A 22317-nucleotide genomic window follows, 5' to 3' on the forward strand; every position below is an offset into this window, starting at 1 on the left:
GATAGAAAATATGCGATCTATCCCCCTAAAGTGCTTTTTTGACCTTTCCAATGTGATTTTTTCAGTAAATTTTCCGATGCACGAGAAAGGCATCATCGCCGCTAGGTGGATTAATCTGGGTTTTTTCATTTCATTTTGCAAATCACGCCAAATAACTTTCAACGCGGGATCGCGAGTTCTTTGGTATTGCCTTCTTCTCACATTTTTAAGACGGATCAGTAGCTGAAGATCGTCGTCAATAATAATGGAGTTGAATTTAATTTCACATTTAGGAATTGCAATGCCTCTGGCTTCGACAATTAAATTTGTCAAAGATACGAGAGCATTATCAATATCACTTTTGGTATCGAGAGGAATATCAACATCAAAATTCCTATCGATATACGTTTTGAGAGAATCCCAATCAGCTCTATGATAATTAAAAGTAGAGCTGATTGGATTATAAATGGCTTCCTGTGAGATTTCAAATGTCACAGGAAGATGATCAGAGTCAAAGTCAGCATGAGTTACCAATTGGCCACACAGCTGACTTGAATCCGTTAAAACTAAATCAATTGTAGAAGGATTTCGACTGGAAGAAAAACAAGTTGGTCCATTGGGATATTGAATAGTATAATATCCCGCAGAACAATCTTCAAATAAAATTTTACCATTGGAATTGCTTTGAGCATTATTCCATGAACGGTGTTTGGCATTGAAGTCACCAATTACGAAGAATTTTGATTTGTTGCGAGTCAGAATTTGAAGATCAGCTTTAAACAAATTCTTTTGCTGCCCATTGCATTGAAAAGGCAAGTAGGCTGCAATGAAGGAAAATTGTCCAAAATTTGTTTCAACAGAAACTCCCAAGGTTTCAAAAACTTTGGTTTCAAACGAAGAAAATAATTTATGTTTGATACGTCTATTAATGACAATGGCGACCCCACCACAGGCGCTGTCGAGACGATCATTTCTGTAGATAAAATAATTTGGATCTCTTTTAATGGAGAGTCCTGGTTTTAAATAAGTTTCTGTTATAATGGCAATATGCACATTATGAACTTTTAGGAAGTTGAATAATTCATCTTCCTTACCCTTTAGAGAGCGGGCATTCCAATTTAGAACTTTCACACAATTATTTGGATCCATTGAAACGGAGTCCGATAACAATTTTTTGTGTGTACTTTAAACCAACCTGACTAGCTTCAGGAATGGTATGTGCTTTGAACATTGCATCAATCATGTGATGCAATTGTTCAGTTAAACAATCAAAATCGGAAGCAGTCATGCTACCTGAATCGGCAACATGACCGTTATTTTCCGTTGGGACATGGGTATAAACCTCATTTTGAGAAGAGAAATTTGGTCTACCAGCAGCGATGTTTGCATACGTAGGTACATTGGAAAAATTGGAATTTACTGAAGTGCTTGCTACCCGTTGACGAGCGGCAAAATTTGTTTGTGAATTGTGGTGGGTATGAATTGCTCGACCGGTAACTGGTTTCGAAATTTGAGCGTTTGAAAAATTTCTACCCGTCGAATCTGGGATCCGATTGGAATTTCCGTCATCAATTTTGCACGGAATTCAAAACTTTTGCGTGAAGGGCATTCCCAGAAATTGGATTTATGATTGCCCCCACAGTTTGCGCACTTAAATTTATTGGAATCTTCTCTCACAGGACATGCGTCCCTGGCGTGAGAGGTTCCACCACAAATCATGCATTTAGCATCCATGTGAAAATGTTTGGTTCCATGACCCCACTTTTGGCACTTACGGCACTGGGTAGGGTTTTGGAAATTTCCCCAGGCCTGCGGAAATGTTCCCATGTAACACGGACATGAGACATAATACAGGCCTTTTCCAAACTTTTCATATTATTTAGTTCACTTTTGTTAAAATGAACTAAATAAAATTCTTGAGAAATGCCCTCTGGGAAGTATCAGAATGGGATTTCTTTTCATCTTAATTACTTGGACTGGTGAAAATCCAAGTAATTGAGAAATTTCAATTTTAATCTCATCCAGTGATTTGTCATCACTGGGAGACCTTTCAAGACGACTTTGAACAATCGCTCAGTTTTGTCGTCGTATGTGAAGAATTTATGGCGCTTCTCAGTTAAATACTGAAGAAGACGTTTGCGATCGTCAAAGGATCCCGGCAAAACGCGGCAGTCACCCTTCCTAGCAATCTGAAATGAAACCTTGATCCCCTGAAGGTTACTCAAAATCTCATTCCGGAAGCCAGAAAACTCGGCAACAGATACCACAATTGGCGGAATCCTTTGCTTTTTCGCATGAATCGAGTCACCTGGGCTAGAGGTAGATTCGATTTGCTCAATTTCATCATTATTCAAATCGAACTGATTGCTCAGTTCGATTGGAGAAGAATTATTTCCGATATTAGAGTTAGAAGGAATATCTGAATTCTCCAGCTTCCTTCTATTTTTTCCGCGCTTGGGCAGGACGGTCTTGAAACCTTGTTTCTTTGAAGGAAGTGGAGAATTCAGAGATTCCCCCTTCCTTTTGTTCATGTTAATACTCATTGCTGAGCGTTGAGACGTGACCTTTTAAAACGTTTTTAACTTTTCAGAATGGTGGCCTTGCAGGATTACCACCGCTTGTCGAAGTTTTACTTCCGGTCCAACCCAAGACGAAGGCACGGCTCCAAGCAAAGATCGTAACGGGATCAGTGGGTACAAATAGCGCTAAGAAGCACCGTTGAAATTAAGATAGCTTCGGGTAGTATTAAAAACTTCCTTCCGCAAAGAGAGAAAGAACCGCACAGCACGAAAGCACGATGCGGTCTCATACCGCATATGCTTAATATTCCGAACACTCTGCCTACATGGAGATTTATCTGAAACATTTCGTTATTATTGCATAAATAAAAATATTTCATCGGCAGGCGTACATATTAAGGACACCATAATTTTCCTACTATGAGGTAACGTTGAAGTTATGCATTTTAGTGCATTCAATGTGGGGTGTGTGAATCAGTGTTCGGAATTTGAGACAATTTTCACTAGATTGTCAGAATAAAATTACTAAGTATTGATAGTTATAATCAATAAAATATGATTATTTGCACAATTATGAATGTTCTAATCGTTCGCTACCCGATGGGAACAAATAATTTATCAATATATTTTAACTTAGGTATATGCCATGAAAACCACCAAAGTGAAAAATGTGCTTATGTGATCGTTCTGTGAGTCAAAACGGTAACAGCATTAATTTCGTTTGGTATAACAATTTAATTTCTTCTGTTTCTAATCACAACAATAACTCTAGCACCAAAAGCAAATCAACATCCATCCCAATCCCACCGAGCATAATTCTCCCACTCCTGGAGACCAGTGACTTCGTTGGAAAGTTTTGCAATTAAACAAAGCTCTAATTGCTTCGTAGCGCTTAATTAACCGTGAAATGGATCTTTCAACGAGCACATTTTGGCGGAGCACAATTTTGGATTGTAATGCTGAACTAATTTAGCAAAGATGTTAGGAACGGGGGCGTCACGACAATATGTACGTCAGTTGTGTTTTCACAATCTGTTCGGGTATAATTGTTAAATCGATCGGGATAAATTAACGATCGCTGCCATCAGACATGAGGAGTAACTACGATCGGTAATTGCAAACATGTTAGTCAACTGCTCACGGAAAGTTTCATCGGTAACTGCTTTTTTGTCCTTTAGGATATGACACTAAAAAACTAATTCCAATACACTGGCCTGTCTTCATTACCGTGCGTTTGTTCGTTCCACAATATGTGTCGCGAATTAGTTGAAAAAAGTGAAGATTTGAGATTGTTCTCCAATGTTATTTGAAGCACCTCCTTGCATAAAAATGAGAAGTTCCGAATTGGGAAATTTTCCTTCAAAAACACTTTGAACAAAGCTGTCGATAATCTCAATCAATCTAAAAAATAATTAGGTAGAAAACCCAATGATCGAATCACGCGCTTGTTCAACCATCATTTTTTTTCCTTTAAATTAATTCCACATTGGCGCAATTAAGCTCGCCAAGAATTCAAAAATGAAAGAAATTTCTCGCGCTGAAGTCATTCCGCTGAAGTGGGAAGTTTGTCCGTATTTTTTGCCTGCCAGCAATTCGGCTTCTCCTCCGTAGCCAAAGGAGCCAGCAGGGTCCGTGTTGCTGCCGGGGAAGGCAGAAAGTTTCCGACCGACGGACGACGCGCTGGCTGGCAACAATGGAAACGGAAAGAGGTTTTTCATCGCGGGGCGCAGTGGCCAAGTTTTCTCGAGCGGAGATAACTGCTGGAATTCATCATCATCTAGAACAGCTTCCAGCTGCAGCCAGGCGCTTCTATTACTCCCATCATCATCGCCATCATCATTTGGGACTAGGAATTTCCGGTGGGAATTTCATTTCATAAAGTTTTTAGTGAGTGGCTCGATTCGGGTTGGGCAGATGCAGGCTGGCAGCTTGTGCTGTTGATGCTATTAAAAGTTTAATGTGCATTTGAAGAAATCGGCCAATTATGAATTGAATTTTTAAGAGGAATCCATCAGAATAAAGGATTTAATTACTCATAATAACAAGAGATGATGAATCCAAGAGCACTATCGATTGGACTTTTCAAAAAACTACACGGACTTGGATTTCCTTTGGAATGGCTAACATATTTTTATTGCTAGTTGACATGCTGCTGATTTCTATTAAATTTGGCACAAGTCTATATAAAAAATATTCACATTATGAAATACCTGAATAATTGCAGTTCATATGAAAATAAGAAATCTGCCGATAAATGGGTAATACCATTTTTTGCATATGGTTTGAACAAGCAATCTTCGAAGGGTTATAACTTTTTTTGTGGACATTCCAGCAACGAACCTTGTTCAGCAAAGTTTTTCGGTACCCTTCGAGCCTCGCTATACTTTAACACAATGTGCCTCTTGGCTTATGATGAACTTAAACCTTTAGAAGTAAAAATGTAAAAAAATATGTTTTACCATACTAGTTTCCATACAAACTTCAAACGCGATGCGGAAAGCGAGGAAGCAATCAATCGGGCCCAAATTCTGCACAGTCGTTTTGGACCCCGAATAGTATGGAAAAACCTATGATATCTCAGGATAAACTCCATGAAGTTATGCAGAAAATTTCAGGTGGATAGCTTAACAAGGATTCATCAGAGCGAATGACGAAAATAGTTATTTATGCGGTTGCAAAATGAAGATTTTATCAGAAGTTAAAAAGGACATTATGCAGTTTGCCAAAACTGGCATTCAATATGTTGGTTTTCTTCTCGTTCAAAATTACATCAATTTCTCGGTCTATACAATTTTTAAAATATCATCGGACGTATCTACGAATTTTGTGTGTACAATTAAATACCAGGCGGTATTTAATACCTAGCGATCTACTACGGACCAGATATTCACCTTTCAAACAAATACAGGAAAACGTTCCCGAAAACCATATGCAAAATCATTACGAATTCCTAGTGATGAAATCAAACTAGTCAATAAGCATGTTACAATGGCTTCATATAGGACTTTCATCAATTGCTTCAGCCCGAAATCACCTCATTTATGAAAAACAAACTTCTCCCCTAACAATGTAACCAAAATAAATCCTTATGAATCAACACGGACCATACAATATTCCATCATTTGCGATCCTTTCCCAGTACCACACACATCCAACTGGACCTAGTTTTCGAAAAGCTGTTAAAATATGGTTTCAAACTGTGCCAGCAGAGCAGCATTGACATCCGCATCAACGTCGACCGACAGCAGCACAGTTTGCCGAACAGTCCGATCTGTCTCTACTCCGACGCATCAGCTGCAGACTCACATCCGGAACTCGAATGTCCACTCATGCTTGCCAATTCATCCAGTCAGCCCCACGGCCACGGAAAGAGGACATTGTCGTCAGCCGACTCACTTCCACTGCCGGTCTAACACTCGGTCCACTGGCACAGCACTGGCGCTGGTATAGGAACTGAGCTGATCATCACTTGGACGCCGGCCGCAACCGGAATAATGCTTTACGAGCAAACATTCAAACATTTTATAACATTTAAATTTCAATTAGTCTAATTTATAAATGCATGCTGCCGCCATTTTCAGGATTCGGCTTCGTGCGGAAACAGGGGTGCTACACTGGCAATCTGGGCTGGTGTCCATCGTTGCAAAGTGGCAGGTTTCTTTGAATGAGTCGGAAAAAATCACACACCAATTTCGATTGAATCTGCCTGCAAACATTGAGATTATCTTCATTACAGTAGTGTTTGTAATTAGAAAGTTATGAGAAAACATTAACGATGCGGAGCCTTCGGTCACTGTGCCCCATGTGGTCGGTGGGTTTGATTGCTCCGACGCTGGACGTCCGCTGCACTTTTGGATGTGGTTCTATTTTTATGTTCGAAAACGGACACCCAACCAGGGCCAGCAGTAGCACAAGTGTTGGCAGTTTGGAGAAGTTGGCTTAGTCGGGACAAGTGCTAGTACAACTGTGCTAATGAATTTTTTAACCGAATGAAGCACGAGGCACTGACTTGGGGACGACTGGGCCCAAAGGGGTTGAATGGTTGGGAAATTTGGTATGGCAACTTTTTAAATGCAATTAGCGACCGAGGCTGAGGCGAGGGAAGCAACCTCCACGGGAGGCGTTTTCGTTTTGGAAATAATAAATTGTATTTTGCAGCTGGACTGACACAAGGGTTAGCCATTTTTGATGAAGTTAATTGCATTTTATGGCCAAAAGCCATTTTACCGAGAAATGGTGCTGTGGGATCAGTAACGCTGTCATCGTTTCCTTTCGCCTCTGAAAACCAGAAAAGCCTCAAGTTTGGAAAACTCTGCATAATTGGAGGAGAGTGAAAAATTGATTGTTTGAGTGTTACATATGGGCTATAAACTACGTGATCAAAATTAATCAAACACCTAATTAGCTCGCTGCTTGTGGATCTTCATGTTCTTTGTAGAATCACCTTCCCTATCTGTACCATAGACATATTAGCGAGTCATACGATTTGGAAAAACTACTAACAAAAACATGTTATGGTAGATGGGCAGCATTTCTCGGATGCGGACATTCAGAGGTCCGAACATTGTATCTGATCCCTACCTCGTTGTCAGTAAAATTCAATCATGGTTGTCAATTGTATCGAACGAAAGATTACAGCGAACGATGCGTCACAATATTAAGCGATCGTCGGCGAAAGGAGTATCGGCTGAGTACCGCCAGAAGTCTGACGAACGCATAAGTGCAATCAACGATCTATGGGAGTCGATCCGATGGGTCCACTCGAAGAGTTATCCCACTCGCGCTGGCATCTGGCAACCGAAGTCACCCTGATGCGTTCGCGGACTCCTCTGGTGCCACAAAGCTCTAAATACTCCTCGTCTTTCCGGATGACCAGCCCGACTGGCATCATTCTTTCAGGCTGCAACGTGTGAAATCGTGCGTTAGGCAGATATCACTCTGTGACACATCAAGCAGTACGTGCTCTCCAGCTTCCACAGGTAACTGGTTGCCCCCCGTGCACTTGTCCAGGACAGGCCGCCGTACTTAAGAATAGATACTTAATGTGACCAGCAAGCATCCTGCGAAACGCGGGACGCCTATTTGGATTGCTTTACTGGCTTGAAAATGGATCCTCCGGAAGTGCATTTCGCATAGATTTTGGCCCAAAAAAATTGGAAAAATATTTGTAAGGCTGTGTGAATTGTAATAAATTTGTAAAACAAAGATGAAAATTGCACTGCCGTAATCTGAAAAAGTGACGTATGCGCCAATTTACAACATACCTGTTTTCCATTTTTCTGTTGAAGAGCTCGATGAGTACTACTCGTTAACATCATTTTTAGAAAATGGCGTATACGTCACTTTGTCAGATTACGGCAGTGCAGGTCTGGTCACATTAAGATACGGCAACGCCTGCCAGTTAGAGGTGTGCGCCGGTCCGAAATTCGACGGCGGCGGCGTTTGTCAGAATTTTAGTCGGCGGCGGCGGCGTTTTCGACGTCACGCTGAAAGCCATTTTGGCCGGCGGCGTGAATCGGCGTGGCGATTTTTTTATTCCGTTTCTTTAAAAATTTCTTTTGCTTTTTTCGGGATATTTTTAAGACGGAAGAATCTTTAGAATTTGGACTGAAACTTCTTCGATGTTTCGAGAATTCTTTGGAATTACCAACAAAAGCTCTATGGAATTAAAAAAAAATGTTTGGAGGTTTAGCAGGAAATTCGTCTGAATTCACATGAGAAATTCTTTAGATTTTTCACGAGGAATTGTGCCAAATTTCTACAGAAAAATGCTCGGAATATCCACGGAAAGTGCCTGTTGAGTATTTTTCGAAATTTACATAGAAAATTCTTCATTATTGTAGAAGAGTGTGGCTGGGTGTTTTAATGTTGGCTTGCTCAGTCTAGAATCCTTAGGACGGCTAGTTTGGCATAGCATACAGAGAAAAAGCTTTTAAGGGAGATTCTCCGGAATTTCAACGGCAAATTATTTAGAATTTCCGAGGACTATTGTTCAAAATGTAGATCGGAAAATTGCTCAGATTTCGGCTAATCAGCTAAACGACTTTTTGGCCAAATGATGAATCTAGCCGAACAATACTTTCGCAAAAAATGTCATTTGGCCGAAATGGTTGTTTTATAATGACCTGTTAGGGCAAACAAATTTTTGGTCAAATTACCAGTTCGGCCGAATGTTCCTTTTGGCTGTATGTCGCTTTCGGCCAAACCGTTGATCTGATAACAGTTTCAGATAAACATTCAGTTCGGCTCGGCTAAATGCAATTTTTCTAAATGACTTTTGGCTTAAAGGCCAAAGAATTTCCCAAGGAGATTCCAAAGAATTTCCCAAGCAAATTCCGAAGAATTTCCCAAGCAAATTCCGAAGAATTTCCCAAGGAAATTCCGAAGAACTTCCCAAGGAAATTCCGAAGAATCTACCACGGAAATTCCGAAAAAAATCGGAATTCTGTTGGGGAAACAAATGTTTCCGGTCAAATTATCAGTTCGGCCAGTTCGGAATGTTCCTTTAGGCTGTATCAAGATTTTTCTATGTATACAGGTTATCCGATTTGTCAATATCCCCAACTCAGCCATCTTGGATTTTTGTATGGAATTTATGCTCGTTTGTTTACGTTTTGCACTGAAAATGTATGTTTCCCCCCCGCGCTGGTTATTCCCATCTACTGACGAAGTCGGATAACCAGTACATAAAAAAATCTTGGGCTGTATGTCGCGTTTGGCCAAACCATAGTTGACCTGATAACAGTTTCAGAAAAACATTCAGTTCGGCTCGGCTAAAAGGAATTTTTCTAGACGACTTTTGGCTTAAAGGCCAGTATCGACTTAAAAAGTAGAAGTTACGTAGTTTTGTTTAATGGTCATTTGTCAAAAAGGCCATTCAACCAAACGAATGGCCAGTTATGACCATATGATCCGTTCAGTAATTATAGTATGGCAAATGACATTTTCGGCCAAACGGCATGTTTGGCCTAATGACTTCTTCGGTCATGCGATCGATTCGACCAGACGACCTGTTAGGGGCGATCAAATATGACGTCCACTACTTTTTGAGGTTTCTAGACCTACCCTCCTCCCCTGTCACGCTTTTTTGTATACCTAGTATACGTACTGTCACAAAATCTTGGACCCCCTGCCCCCCTAAAACCTGTGACATCATTGTTGAATGACCTCTTAGGGCAAACGTCTTTTTCGGCAAATTACCAGTTCGGCCGTGTGTACCTTTCGGTCAATGGAATTTCCCAAGAAATTCAAAGAAATTTCTTGAAAATTTCAAGCATTTTTCCGTTAAAACCAAAGGTTTTTTTTGTTGAAATTTACATTTTGAAAAATTTTCCGCTGATACTTTGAAGAAGCTTTCGTCGCTAGAATTCCAAAGAGTCTCCCGCGGATATTCCGAAGAATTGTCTGCTTTAACTTTGGCTCTAGTCTAGTCGTCTTAAACAATCTAGATTGAGAAATTCAACGTAGAAGCATCCCTTCTACCAGTCACAAGCTCCTACAATTATGAAGGATTTTTTGTGTAAATTTTGAAGAATATTTTCCTGTAGAAATTTGGAATAACTTCCTGTGAAAGTTCTGAACAGATTCTCATCTAAAATCCGTAGAATTTTCCTCTGAAATTTCAAACAATATTGCTCCTCTTGATAATTTCAAAGAATTCTCAAAACTTCAAAGTAGTTCCGGAAAATGTGAAAATAATTTTCAAATGCATGTTCTGGAAAAACTTTTTAAAAAATCTGGAGAAGTTGATCCAATTTTTCCGGAGAAATTCAAAATATTCTTCCGTTAATGTCTTGAAAATAACCAAAATGGACTGCAGCCGAACGACACTTTTGGCCGAATGTCATTTTGCCCAAAGGGCAAATTCGGCCGATTGAGCTATTCGCCCAACCGATTTTTTTTTCAGCCAAATGAACTGTACGACCGAGTGACAAAGGCCAAATAACTTTAAGCTAGATAGTTTTTTACACAATGGTCCATTCGACCAAACAACTTTCAGCCTTGTAGTCTTCGGCCAAATGGCTTTCTGCCAAATGATCCTTTTCCGTACAAAAAATCAACGAGAAATTCTTTAGATTTCAACGAGAAATCCTTCGTAATTTCCACATGAGTTTTTTTTCTTAGTTTTTACGGAAAGCTTTTTCTAAATTTCCTACATTTTTTGAATACATTGGACAAAAAATCGGAGGTTATCACCTTCAGTATAACAGGCCGACTCGATTGGTTTAGCAAACAAGGCGGCTTATGCGCCACTCTCCGGGGAGAGACCACCTGTCAGATTGAATGCCCGACTAGTTCAATTCACATGGACTCAATGGTCTAATAAGCCTTTCACGGTTGCGCTGATTAAGTATCGAGACGGCTAACAACTCGATTTTCACGAAGCTCTTTCATAAAAGAATACCCCTATACATACAAATTCTCACGACCGGGAAAAGGAAACGCAGGATTGAAAATATTCAGTTTTCCGAAGCGGAAACTTCAGGTAAGCAACAAAGAAAAACCCCGAGACGCGAAGCATGGATGCGGTGATAATGAAACGTAAAAATTCTTTTCTAACGATTACATAATTTATTCTTCCATCATCTTCATTCTACCGTACTACTCTCCAAAATTTGTCTTCTCTCTATCAATTTAGCTTCCTACCAGGGTTCATTCTTAACTCTCCTTCAATAACGTTTCTCAAAGTGAATGGCCATTACACTTACACTTAACAACGTACCTGCGCGCAGGGTTCATTATGCTGTGAGACGATGAATTGGCAGCATGTGTGCTGGGCGATATTGGCCGGGTTTAGTGCTTCGGTCTCCGCCAGAGAGCGGAAAACTGTAGACTGGCGACTACTGGCGTCGTTCGAATGTTGCATGGGCTCGTAGTGTATGGTGACGGACACTACGTGACACGGCGCACTATAGGATTTCGGGCGGTCATTAATCGAAAATGTCATGTCTTCCGAATTATTTTAAAATATTTTCTCTCCATTGTCAATACTCTAATTAAGAGAAATTCTGAATTTGAAGTCTCTAGGTGCACTAGTTCCAAAGATATAAGGTGGCAAATTCAGAAATGGGTAAAAAAGTTAGCAAATTTTCTGAAAAATATTTTATTTTCAACTATTTATTGAAATATTTTTAAATGTTTTTTCTTCAATGTTAATACATCATTACAAAGGTTATTGTATAAGCTTTTAAATGGTGTGCAAAAACTAATGGTTACACTGTGAAAAAAATTGAAAAATGCGGAAGCAATATTTTTTCCAAAAACGACGCTATTTTCAACTTTGATAGTGAAGAACTTTTTTCCTCAGGAATCCCAGGTTCTTTATGATACACATCAAGGACAAAGCTTCGACTAAAATGTCCTGAAAGAATTTCTTGCCAGTATTTGCAATTAACAGAGTTAAGTCACTCTGATTTTTTTCATTTGTTTTTTACCGTGTTTTGCCTCTCTCGTACTCCAAGGTTAATGCTCATTCCAAAAACGAATGTTTGATAGAAGGCCCGGAGACCCCTAGTGGTATATATCAACTAACTCAGCGCGAAGAATTGAGGTGATGTCTGTATGTGTGTGCATGCGCGTCTGTATGTATGTGCGCAAAAGAACGCAATCGCCATTTAGACACTTATTTGTGTCCGATTTTCTCGCAACAAGTTTCATTCGACGGGAAATCTAGTCCCATCGTTTCCTATTGAAAATGGGTCAGACTGAACTATGCGCTCAAAGGGTATGGTCAAAATACATTTATTGGTAATAACTTCGACTTTATTTATAACCATTTGAGCTCATTTAATTAACTTTTCAAAGGAGTAAATGAATAAAACCCCCAATGCAATGCAGCACAACGGTAACGGAAGGATTTAACAGTTCGCTCATATATTTCCTGTCAAATTTTACCGTTTCCGTCGCCATTCCGCTGAAATGCGTTTGGGGCTTGAGTGGTTTGAGTCATTCTCTAAACCTAATTTTCTGAGCTATTCATTAGCTACTGATGGAGAACTAAATATGAGATTTCATAATATGTAAATATTTATAAATCTCCTGGAATCAATAATTCCCGACATGTTTATTGCAAAAGTAAAGACGAACAATATCTTAGTTAGAACGGAGCGTATGAAATTCCTGCTAGTGTTCATGAATGTCTGGCTAATGGTAGGGAAATATTTATTCACTCATCTACACTTTGAGGTTCACTGGCTGAACAACCAGCGGAAAGTCAATATAAACAGTTGAAGAAATTTAGAACTCATAATGCAAGAAAATGATCAAGAGAGGCAAATGTTGACATTTTCCTTCGTGCCTTACATGAATCAGATCCATTTTAAGCTCGATTTGGATAACGAGGAGACGTTGGAAAAAATTTTCACTTAGTTATTCTTATGCCATGCGTAATTTTGTAATATTTGAAGATTTTCAAAAGTTCTTTATCTTCTAATACTTTAGATGAATTTATCTCATCTTCCATCGTTGATGGAATTGAAGAAAATATCATTGAAGACTTAAACCTTGACACAGAAAAGAATGATGCTGTATATAACTTGTAGAAATCATGAAAACAAATCAAAAGTAATTCAAATAGTGTTGTTATTTAAATTAAAAGAATTTTGCTTTTCGGAAGAATGGAGCATTCTTACATTCCACAATGAATGTCCACATTTTTGAGAATATATTAATCTCATTTTTTGAATAACTTGTACACGTAAAAATGTCATGGGATTGCGATTTCTAATTTGCTAATACCCTTTTTCAAAAGTTATTTTCAATTCTGATTATTTGATTAACATTTAATGCTTTATGATCCTTCAGATCCTAGTACTTTGTCAAACAAATTGTTCTAAATACAAATTGTGAGGCATGAGAGTGAGAACAAAAAATATCACGGAATGTCATGAAATTAATGTCATTTAACATGATCGCCGCCATAATGTCCATAAATTGCTGAACTTAGTTTTGTACAGCCCCTTCCTTCTCCTTAAGAAAACGCACGAAATTTCAACTTCCCAAATAGGTTTGCTTTGTCACGTTAATCGAACCTATGAAAAAAATAATTACGTAATTCATAGACGATCCCCAAAGGGGGGGGGGGGTTGGAAATTGTATATTCATGCTATTTCGACCATACACAGCTAAAACTAAGTGGAAAATCACTTTAAAAGTCCAATTTTATTTTTGACCGCTCGCTTGTATGGGGATCCCCCATAGTGCGGCGGCCGCGCCGCGTGTCGGTCGGACGTTCGGTTTGGCTCCCGTCCGTTTCGTTGCGGGTTTCGGTCGCTCGCACTTAACTGCGGTCCCAGTATTCGGGCACCAGTAACACGTCGCGGCTGGAGGTACCAAGCCCTCGTCCCAGACTCGCCGCCTGTTGAACAGGCTTGCTTATCGAAACTTTCCACTTAATTCAGGCAGAATGATTAACTATTCTAATTTAGCGAATTGGTTTCTGTAACTTCAAACAAAGGTTTCCACTTTCTAAAAAACTGTCATCTCCAAGCCTGCAGGGATCAGAGTCTCGATCCTTCTTTTGTATGCCAAATGGCAATGTTAACGAATTTCCGCCCGTAGGTATTATTACATGACATGGCTTTAGCTTAAATCAAGTGCCATCTATAATTTGAAACATGCAACATAATATAGGGTGAAGCTTATTTAACCATTCCGTCCGACATGGAATGTTTTTTTTTCCGGGAATAATGCTTGTATTTGTTGTTTTTTGCCTTTCTCGTACAACAAAGTTGTACCGAAAGGCTATATGATTGCTTCAAAAAAGAACTTTTGATAGAAGGCCCGGAGACCCATAATGTTATATACCGATCGACTCAGCTCGACGAACTGAGGTGATGTCTGTATGTGTGTATGTATGTTTTTTTTTTTCCAAAACAATGGAGGGGGAATCTGCTCAACAGACATCCTGGGTTGACCAGGAAATGCGTAGTTGAGGATCACCGAGGGAGGCAGGACTACGTTCCCGACCCGCTAAACCGTTTCCATTGCCGCCAAGCCCATAGTCCCTTCGGTACAATTAGAAAGTAATGCTTCGAAGGGGGGCCAGTGCACAACGCACCCTCGAGGTTAGCTGCGTGTCCTTGCAGCACCGAACATCGTAACTCGCTTTTTTAGAAGAACACCATGGTATCGTGCCAGCGCGTTGCCGGCTTTCCAGGTGGCCTTACCACGCCCTATGTCCTCGGAAGGTGGGCAGGGTCGACTTCGCGCCTGCTTCCCTCTGCACGACTGGTATCAAGAATGATGATGCCGCGTGCACCCCAAATTGACCTTTCTGCGATAGGGCCTATTCACCAGCACACAGAGGGACTTGCCGACGCGGTGCCTACGCCTGCCCCAGCCTTGACGAGGACCCCTTTCCGTCCTCGGGCTCGGAACCCGCCCGGTTGACCAACGCCGCGAAAGCGACGATACCATGTTGTTCTTCGCGCGGCCACTTGTTCGGTAAAAAGATCGAGTTCGACCACAGAGCATGACCACCGGTATGACCCATGAAGCCGACTCCGATCCCTTGGACCACCTCTTATTTGCGCCTGAACTAGCCATCCTTGAGTCCACGCGCCACCTTCTATGTAGCTCCGAGACGATTTGGGCGATAGCCGATAAAACGGCGTTCCAGCCAACTTCATCTTTACACATCCTCCGAACTAGGTTGGCCGGGGTAGTGTCCAGACCACATGTGGTCACGCATTGCGCGAAAACGTGGGCACACGAACAACACGTGTTCCGCCGTTTCCTCTAAACCTGCGCACGCCAAACACTCTGGCGAGGCCGAGCAAGCCAGCTGCGTTACCTGCATTTTGATTTTGCAGCACGCTTAAACGCCGGGCACATCGAACCCCCCATGGGGTGCTTGCTGTTCACAGCTTTGCTGGAACAAATCAAACAATTGGGAGGGTTCGTGCAGCATTGTGCCTTATGTCCCTCTAATCCGCAGCGTCGGCAGAGATTGCTTCTGTCAGGGCCTTTACAGTCCCATTGCTTATGCCCTGGTTCCAGGCATTTGAAGCAAACTTCGGGTTGCTCGTATATGCGCACAGGGCATACCGACCATCCCACTTTGACGCTCCCTAACTTGACTACCTTGGAGGCGTCCGCTGCAGATAGCCGAACCAATGCTACCTGCGTCCCTGCCGGACCGGACCGGACGTCTTCGGTTTCCTCTTGTTCTTGACCAGGGTCCAGGAGACGTCATCCCCCTCTATTCCCTGGTCTGGTGCGGCTGAGAACTTTCAACCTGCCGTAACCCCTTGCCACCGTCTTTCCTGAGTGGACGGACCTTTCCAGGTCCTTCCTCCCCCGCTTTTGGAGGAACCTGGTCGGGGTTCAGCTTCCCAGCCCCGCTACCCTTGTTCGGGGTAGTAACCCTCCGCGTTTTGGAGCGGCCCCCAGGGAGCTCATCCCCTGGAGACTGTCTCCCCCGTTTTTGTGTCTGCTCCGTTGGAACAGTCACCCCCGACGTACCCGAAAATACTTGAGCCTCAGTCTGGGTAGACTTTGGCACCACCGTCTTCGCTGGCACGCCTTCGGTCGATTCGACCTTGCCCGAGTCCGCGAATCCTTGGGCCTCAGTCTGGGTAGACCTCGACTCCACCGATTTCACGGGTTTACACTTGGCCGTCCCGACCGCCCTCTCCAGCTTGGCGTCCAGCATCGACTTTCGAAGTTTCTGCAAGCTCCTCTTGAGGTCCTTGCTGATATTATGCTTCGATGACGCAAAGTCGATGATGGCATCCAGCTGTTCCGTCGCCACCTCGAAGGTCGAAAGCCCATCGCGTTTGCGGTTCATCGCCTCCACAAGCCATGGGCCGTCAATAACCCCTACCGGCGTTTTTATAGCCGAGAGGAAGGTTGAGTGACCCACGCTGGCGCTGCGCACTGAGCTGCCGACTATTGCCTCTGGCCTCCTAGGCGGAGACCTGAACAACCCACCTCTTGCGAAGGGGTTGTCGCCTACACTACTACCACTAATTGAAGAATTGACTTGGTTCTCCATTTTGGTCCCACGAGTTGCTCGGGAAAAGAGGTCCACCACGCCAGAGCCCAGCATGACGCGGTAAGGGACAATTACTGTGGAGGGTGCCCAGCTACCCCACAGGCTCCGTTAAAGGCCTAGCTCATTATTTCACCCCCCTGGCCATGCATCCCCTCGGCACGGGTCGCTTGACGCCTTGGGATTAGGGGTTAGGGACGATGGTCCCGGTCTAACTCGCAGTGGCCATGGGGAGGGGTCGTCAAGCCCTTGGACAAAGTCCCTGCTGCCCCCGATGTCTGTATGTGTGTATGTATGTATGTGTGTGTGTATGTGTGTATGTGTACAAATTTTGTAGACACACTTTTTGGAACTTAGCATTATCCAATTTACTCGCAACAAGTTGCATTCGACGGGGAATGCGGTCCCATTGTTTGCTATTGAAAATTGGCTCGATCGGACATTGCATTTCGGAATTATTGAACAATCATTGTTTTTTCCCAACGGTCCCCCCTTGGAAAAAAAAATTCAAAGCCAAAAAAAAAAACCCAGATTAATCCACCTAGCGGCGATGATGCCTTTCTCGTGCATCGTAAAATGTACTGAAAAAATCACATAGGAAAGGTCAAAAAAGCACTTTAGGGGGATAGATCGCTTATTTTCTATCATTTTGCATGTTTTTGCATTAATTACTATTCATTTCCACCATTTTTGAAAAAAAGATTTTTTTCGATTTTGAAATTTTTAAGGGTATGCGATAACACACTTTTTTCTAACGAAACGAAACGAAACGAAATATAAAATTTCTATGTTGATTCGGATCGAAACGAAATATAGATTTCTTTCGAGACTTCGAAACGATACGAAATCAAGGTTCATTTAATTCGAAATTTTTCGAAACGAAACGAAATTTAGATTTTTTTTTTCCGCGGAATTTTTATTGAATTGGTTTTACATTATGTACGTAATTCTGATTCCACTTTTTCGAAGTCGAATAACTGTTTTGGGACCAGAAGAGTTATTATAACTGAAGAGGCAATCTATGATAAATCGTCACATTCTCGCCGCATATACCATTGGTGATAAGGCAATACCCCAGCATTTGTGCCGCTTTCAAAGGAATTCATCGTGGAGCGTGTGCTCCCGAGTCTGATCAATTTTATATCAGTAAGTACCTATATAAAAATAAAGAAATTGTGGGATTTTTCATATACGGATCCAAATCTCGTTTAAAACCTTAGTTCACCTAAGAATTATGTAATTATGCTAAAGCTTACTTCATATTGTCTTGTCAGCGTAGTTTTACAGTATTGACTTAGTCAAAATTTGAAAAAGAATGCTTAGATTTATTTTTTATTTAGTGGGATACTTAGTTATGTATCCACATCTGCCAGGCGTATACGCAGTTATAGAATTGATATTACTAGATCAACATTTGAAAAGGGCGTATCTGCCAAATTTATTCCTTCTTATTCTTCGTCTACATATATAGCATACATTTGCTCACTAGAAGAATCCTGTGCAACTTTCTAAAATGCATAGTAGCGTTTTGGGCCGCCCTCTTATTCGGTTCTATTTGATGCCCTGATGCTCTGGACAAAATTTCAGTCAAATCGGTCAAAGTTTGGGCGGTGCTAAACTCGTTGGAAGTTTATATGGAAAAATGTATCCAGAAACATCCAAAAACAGTGATTTGCAGTTAGACGGCACAATTTAGAAGAGGGCGGCCCATCAAAAAAAATGAAAAAGTGTTTTTTGAGCCACCCTAGCATAGAGATATGTATTTCAGATTGAATTTCACAGACCCATACTGCCGCTAACCGCATGGGCGTCCATATACAGATGTGCTCGACTTGCGGTTAGCGGCAGCATAGTATTATATACAATCAGCTCGACAAACTGAGCTATTGTGTGTGTTTGTGTGTCCTTGGAATATGAGAACAGCTGTTATGGTCAGTATGTGCTGAAAGCAATCATAAGTAAAGAATTCTCAGCAATTTTAATGATCTTTCAACCCGCCCCGAAGTTTTTTTTTGCAAATTCCGCGCGAAGATCTAGAAATGCCCACAAATCTGCAATGTTCCTCACATATTGTGCAAATAGTCAAAGAAGAGCTTATTAGCTTTATTAACTATACACATCATAGTTGCTAATCATGATTGGCCGAGAAACAGCAAATATGCCCAGCTCACCAATTAAATAATATTCTTGGGATACAAAAAAGTTATTCTTATTGTATACTTGCTTCGGAGTTTCCAATTCATGACAAATAAAGATGCTGGTCACGTGCTTATAGTCAATTTAGGATTAGGAGAGGAAAATTAGTTTAACACTCATTGTTTTAAGAGACCGAGGAATGCTCTGCATCTCCGTGAGCGCCACGGAAAAGGAATCGTTGGTTGAGAAGGTAATTCATGTGAAACCCCTTGTTGAGCGACAAAATATTTATTGTAAACGAAGTTATTTTGAAAGTAAGAAGGTGAAAATTGTGTTTCAAATCAATCCAACGCAAGATCAATGTGCTTCGTTTAATAATCTTCTACAACACGATCGATTCCGCACTAAATAATTTTGTGCTCTTCGATGCAAACATTAGTTTTATAACTTCGCGTTCTCCCACACTCTCTCCCACGCGTTCTCCCTGGCGTTATCAGCATCAACACGATCGATTGCACACTGGTTAAACAATTTTCTGCTACGCGAGGTAGATTTTTTTCACTTCACGTTCTCCCGGACTAGCTGCCGTCCTATGACCAGCAGCAACACGATCGATTCCGCATTCATATTGTGCAAATAGTAAAAAAAATATCACAAAATTTAAATCATAGAAACACTGATGACGTTTTATAGAAGAAAACTACTTACGTATCTGTCGACTAAGAATGGGGTTATGTAGTAAGCGTTAATAGAAAAAATTGTATGACCTAAATTTTGATAACAACTTAATGGTTTTGTTCAGCGGCGCAGCCAAAAATTTTAATAATGTAAAGTATGGAGTAGTTTAAATTTGTTTCGAAATTCCGCGGAATTCCGTTAAATTTCGTTAGAAGCTAGTTTTTTCTAGCGAAATTTTTGTAATTTTACGAAACGAAACGAAATCGAGAAAACAGATTTCGCCATGCTTAAATTCCGCGAAATTCCGCGGAATTTCGTTTCGAACCACCTGAAACGAAATTTTTCGAAATACCGCATATGCTTAGAAATTTTTTTCCAAGGGAGGACCCTTGGGAAAAAACAATGATTTTTCAATAATTCCGAAATGCAATGTCCGATCAGGCCAATTTTCAATAGCAAACAATGGGACCGCATTCCCCGTCGAATGCAACTTGTTGCGAGTAAATCGGGTAATGCTAAGTTCCAAAAAGTGTGTCTACAAATTTTGTACACATACACACATACACACACACACATACATACATACACACAAACAGACATCACCTCAATTCGTCGAGCTGAGTCGATTGGTATATAACACTATGGGTCTCCGAGCCTTCTATCAAAAGTTTGGTTTTGGAGTGAAATTATAGCCTTTACGTATTTAGTATACGAGAAAGGCAAAAAATTCCGAAGATGGTGGCGATGCATTTTATAACTAATGCAAAACCATGCAAAATGATCGAAAACATGTGATTTATTCTCCTTAAAAGCTTTTTTTACCTTTCTAATGTTATTCTTTTAATATATTGTATAATGCACGAGAAAGGCATCATCACTGCTTGGTGGATAATTCTGGGTTTTTAATTACTTTTTGCCTTTCTCGTATACTAAGTATACGTAAAGGCTATATGATCACTCCAAAACCAAACTTTTGATAGAAGCCTCGAAGACCCATAGTGTTATATACCAATCGACTCAGCTCGATGAATTGAGGTGATGTCTGTTTGTGTGTATGTATGTATGTGTGTGTGTATGTGTGTATGTGTGCAAATTTTGTAGACACACTTTTTGGAACTTAGCATTACCCGATTTACTCGCAACAAGTTGCATTCGACGGGGAATGCGGTCCCATTGTTTGCTATTGAAAATTGGCCTGATCGGACATTGCATTTCGGAATTATTTAAAAATCATTGTTTTTTCCAAGGGTCCCCCCTTGGAAAAAAAAATTTCAAGGTCAAAATTTTTTTTTTTTTTGAGAATGGTGGGAATACATAGTAATCATGGCAAAAACATGCAAAATGATAGAAAATATGCGATCTATCCCCCTAAAGTGCTTTTTTGACCTTTCCTATGTGATTTTTTCAGTACATTTTACTATGCACGAGAAAGGCATCATCGCCGCTACGTGGATTAATCTGGGTTTTTTTTAGCCAAACCGACCGAAATAAACTTATTGGTCAAAATACGTATATTGTTAAACCCGCTCGATATTAATACATAGCTGGAACAAAGTTAATTGCCTACATTATGGATGGAAATCCGTCGTGGTAGCGTAACAGATTTCTATCCTTGATGTAGGAGTGATGAAAGTAGATTTTTGTACAGAAAAATTATCTCAACGTTTGTTATAATGTTGATATAAAGGTATCAACCTCTGTTTTAATTGTGTTACGGCTAGACGGATTTTTGATATATTTTTTGTTATTTTAACAACTAACCAGCAAAATTTATAACACATTTTGTTACAATATTTTTCTAAAATAAATAACTCCCCTTGTTATAATTTTGTTATGCATTATTGATCGGGTACTGGTGCACACTTTGGAACTGTTGGACATCATCCTCGAAAATGCCGCAAAAGCAGTCAAAGCCCTCTGTACACGCGCAAGCTATTCGATTGGACACTTTCAGTTAGCATGATTTTTGAATACGTCGTAAGTCACATTCGGCACAAGCCGAGGAATAAGAGGTTACATTTTTTAATTTTTATTTTAAATGCTATTTAAAAACTGTAACCTTTTACAAACAAATCTACCATCTGAAGCATTAATGGTAAATGATATTTCAATGTAAGGATTACTAATTTAATAATAAGCTACCAGGAAAAGCGTTTTTTGGAAAATTGTAAGTTACGACATTTTAATTATGAAGCAAAAGTTACGTCGTTTTAGATTCGTCAGTACAGGAGTCAAAGCTGAACTTACGTCATTTTAGTTACAAGTTGTGCGATTGTTTAATTAAAATGTAATATGTAAAATTTAATCCATTTTCTTCTCAATTGTGTCACTACTTTTATATTGGAATATGAGCTGAGAGATTGGGGAATTGAATTCTTTGTTATCTCCAGTTTAGATGACGAGTTCGATTCGGCCCAATCCGAATACCATAGATATTCATCTATATGGTTTTTCAGCTGGTAATGAATAAAATCTTCAATGGAAACCCCTGATTAAATCACCTAGCGATGGTTATGGTTTCCTCATGCATTATTTTAAATGGTACTGGTCCGATCTGGCCAATTTTTAATATAAATAATTAATACCATGCAATATTTGTTCAAGGATTAGTGTCAAAACATGTGAGGTTATCAGTTAACATCGTTTTATTCAGTATAATACTCAACAAAATATACAGCAATTTTACTTAATCTTCTTCTTCATCATATATGTCGGCCTCGAAGTGATCCAAAACGTCCTGCTTGGCCCGCCTTCCTTTTTTTGACGGAACAAGACCTTTCAAAAACGTTGAATAGTAATCCTTCTGCCGGATGTATGGATTCAAGTTACGCAAATCATTCAACTTTGCAGTTGGAAGAGGTATAGGTTGCGTTTCGATTGGCTTTAACTTGATATTTTGATTCCCTGACTCACAATTTGATCCGACACCAACCGTATGTCTTCTAAAGCACTTTCTGCCAAACTGTATTGGAATTGCACAACTCCAACCCTCTTAGTGTTGTATTTGCATAC

This window comes from Armigeres subalbatus, chromosome 3, assembly GCF_024139115.2.
Source record: "Armigeres subalbatus isolate Guangzhou_Male chromosome 3, GZ_Asu_2, whole genome shotgun sequence".
Classification (NCBI taxonomy): Eukaryota; Metazoa; Arthropoda; class Insecta; order Diptera; family Culicidae; genus Armigeres; species Armigeres subalbatus.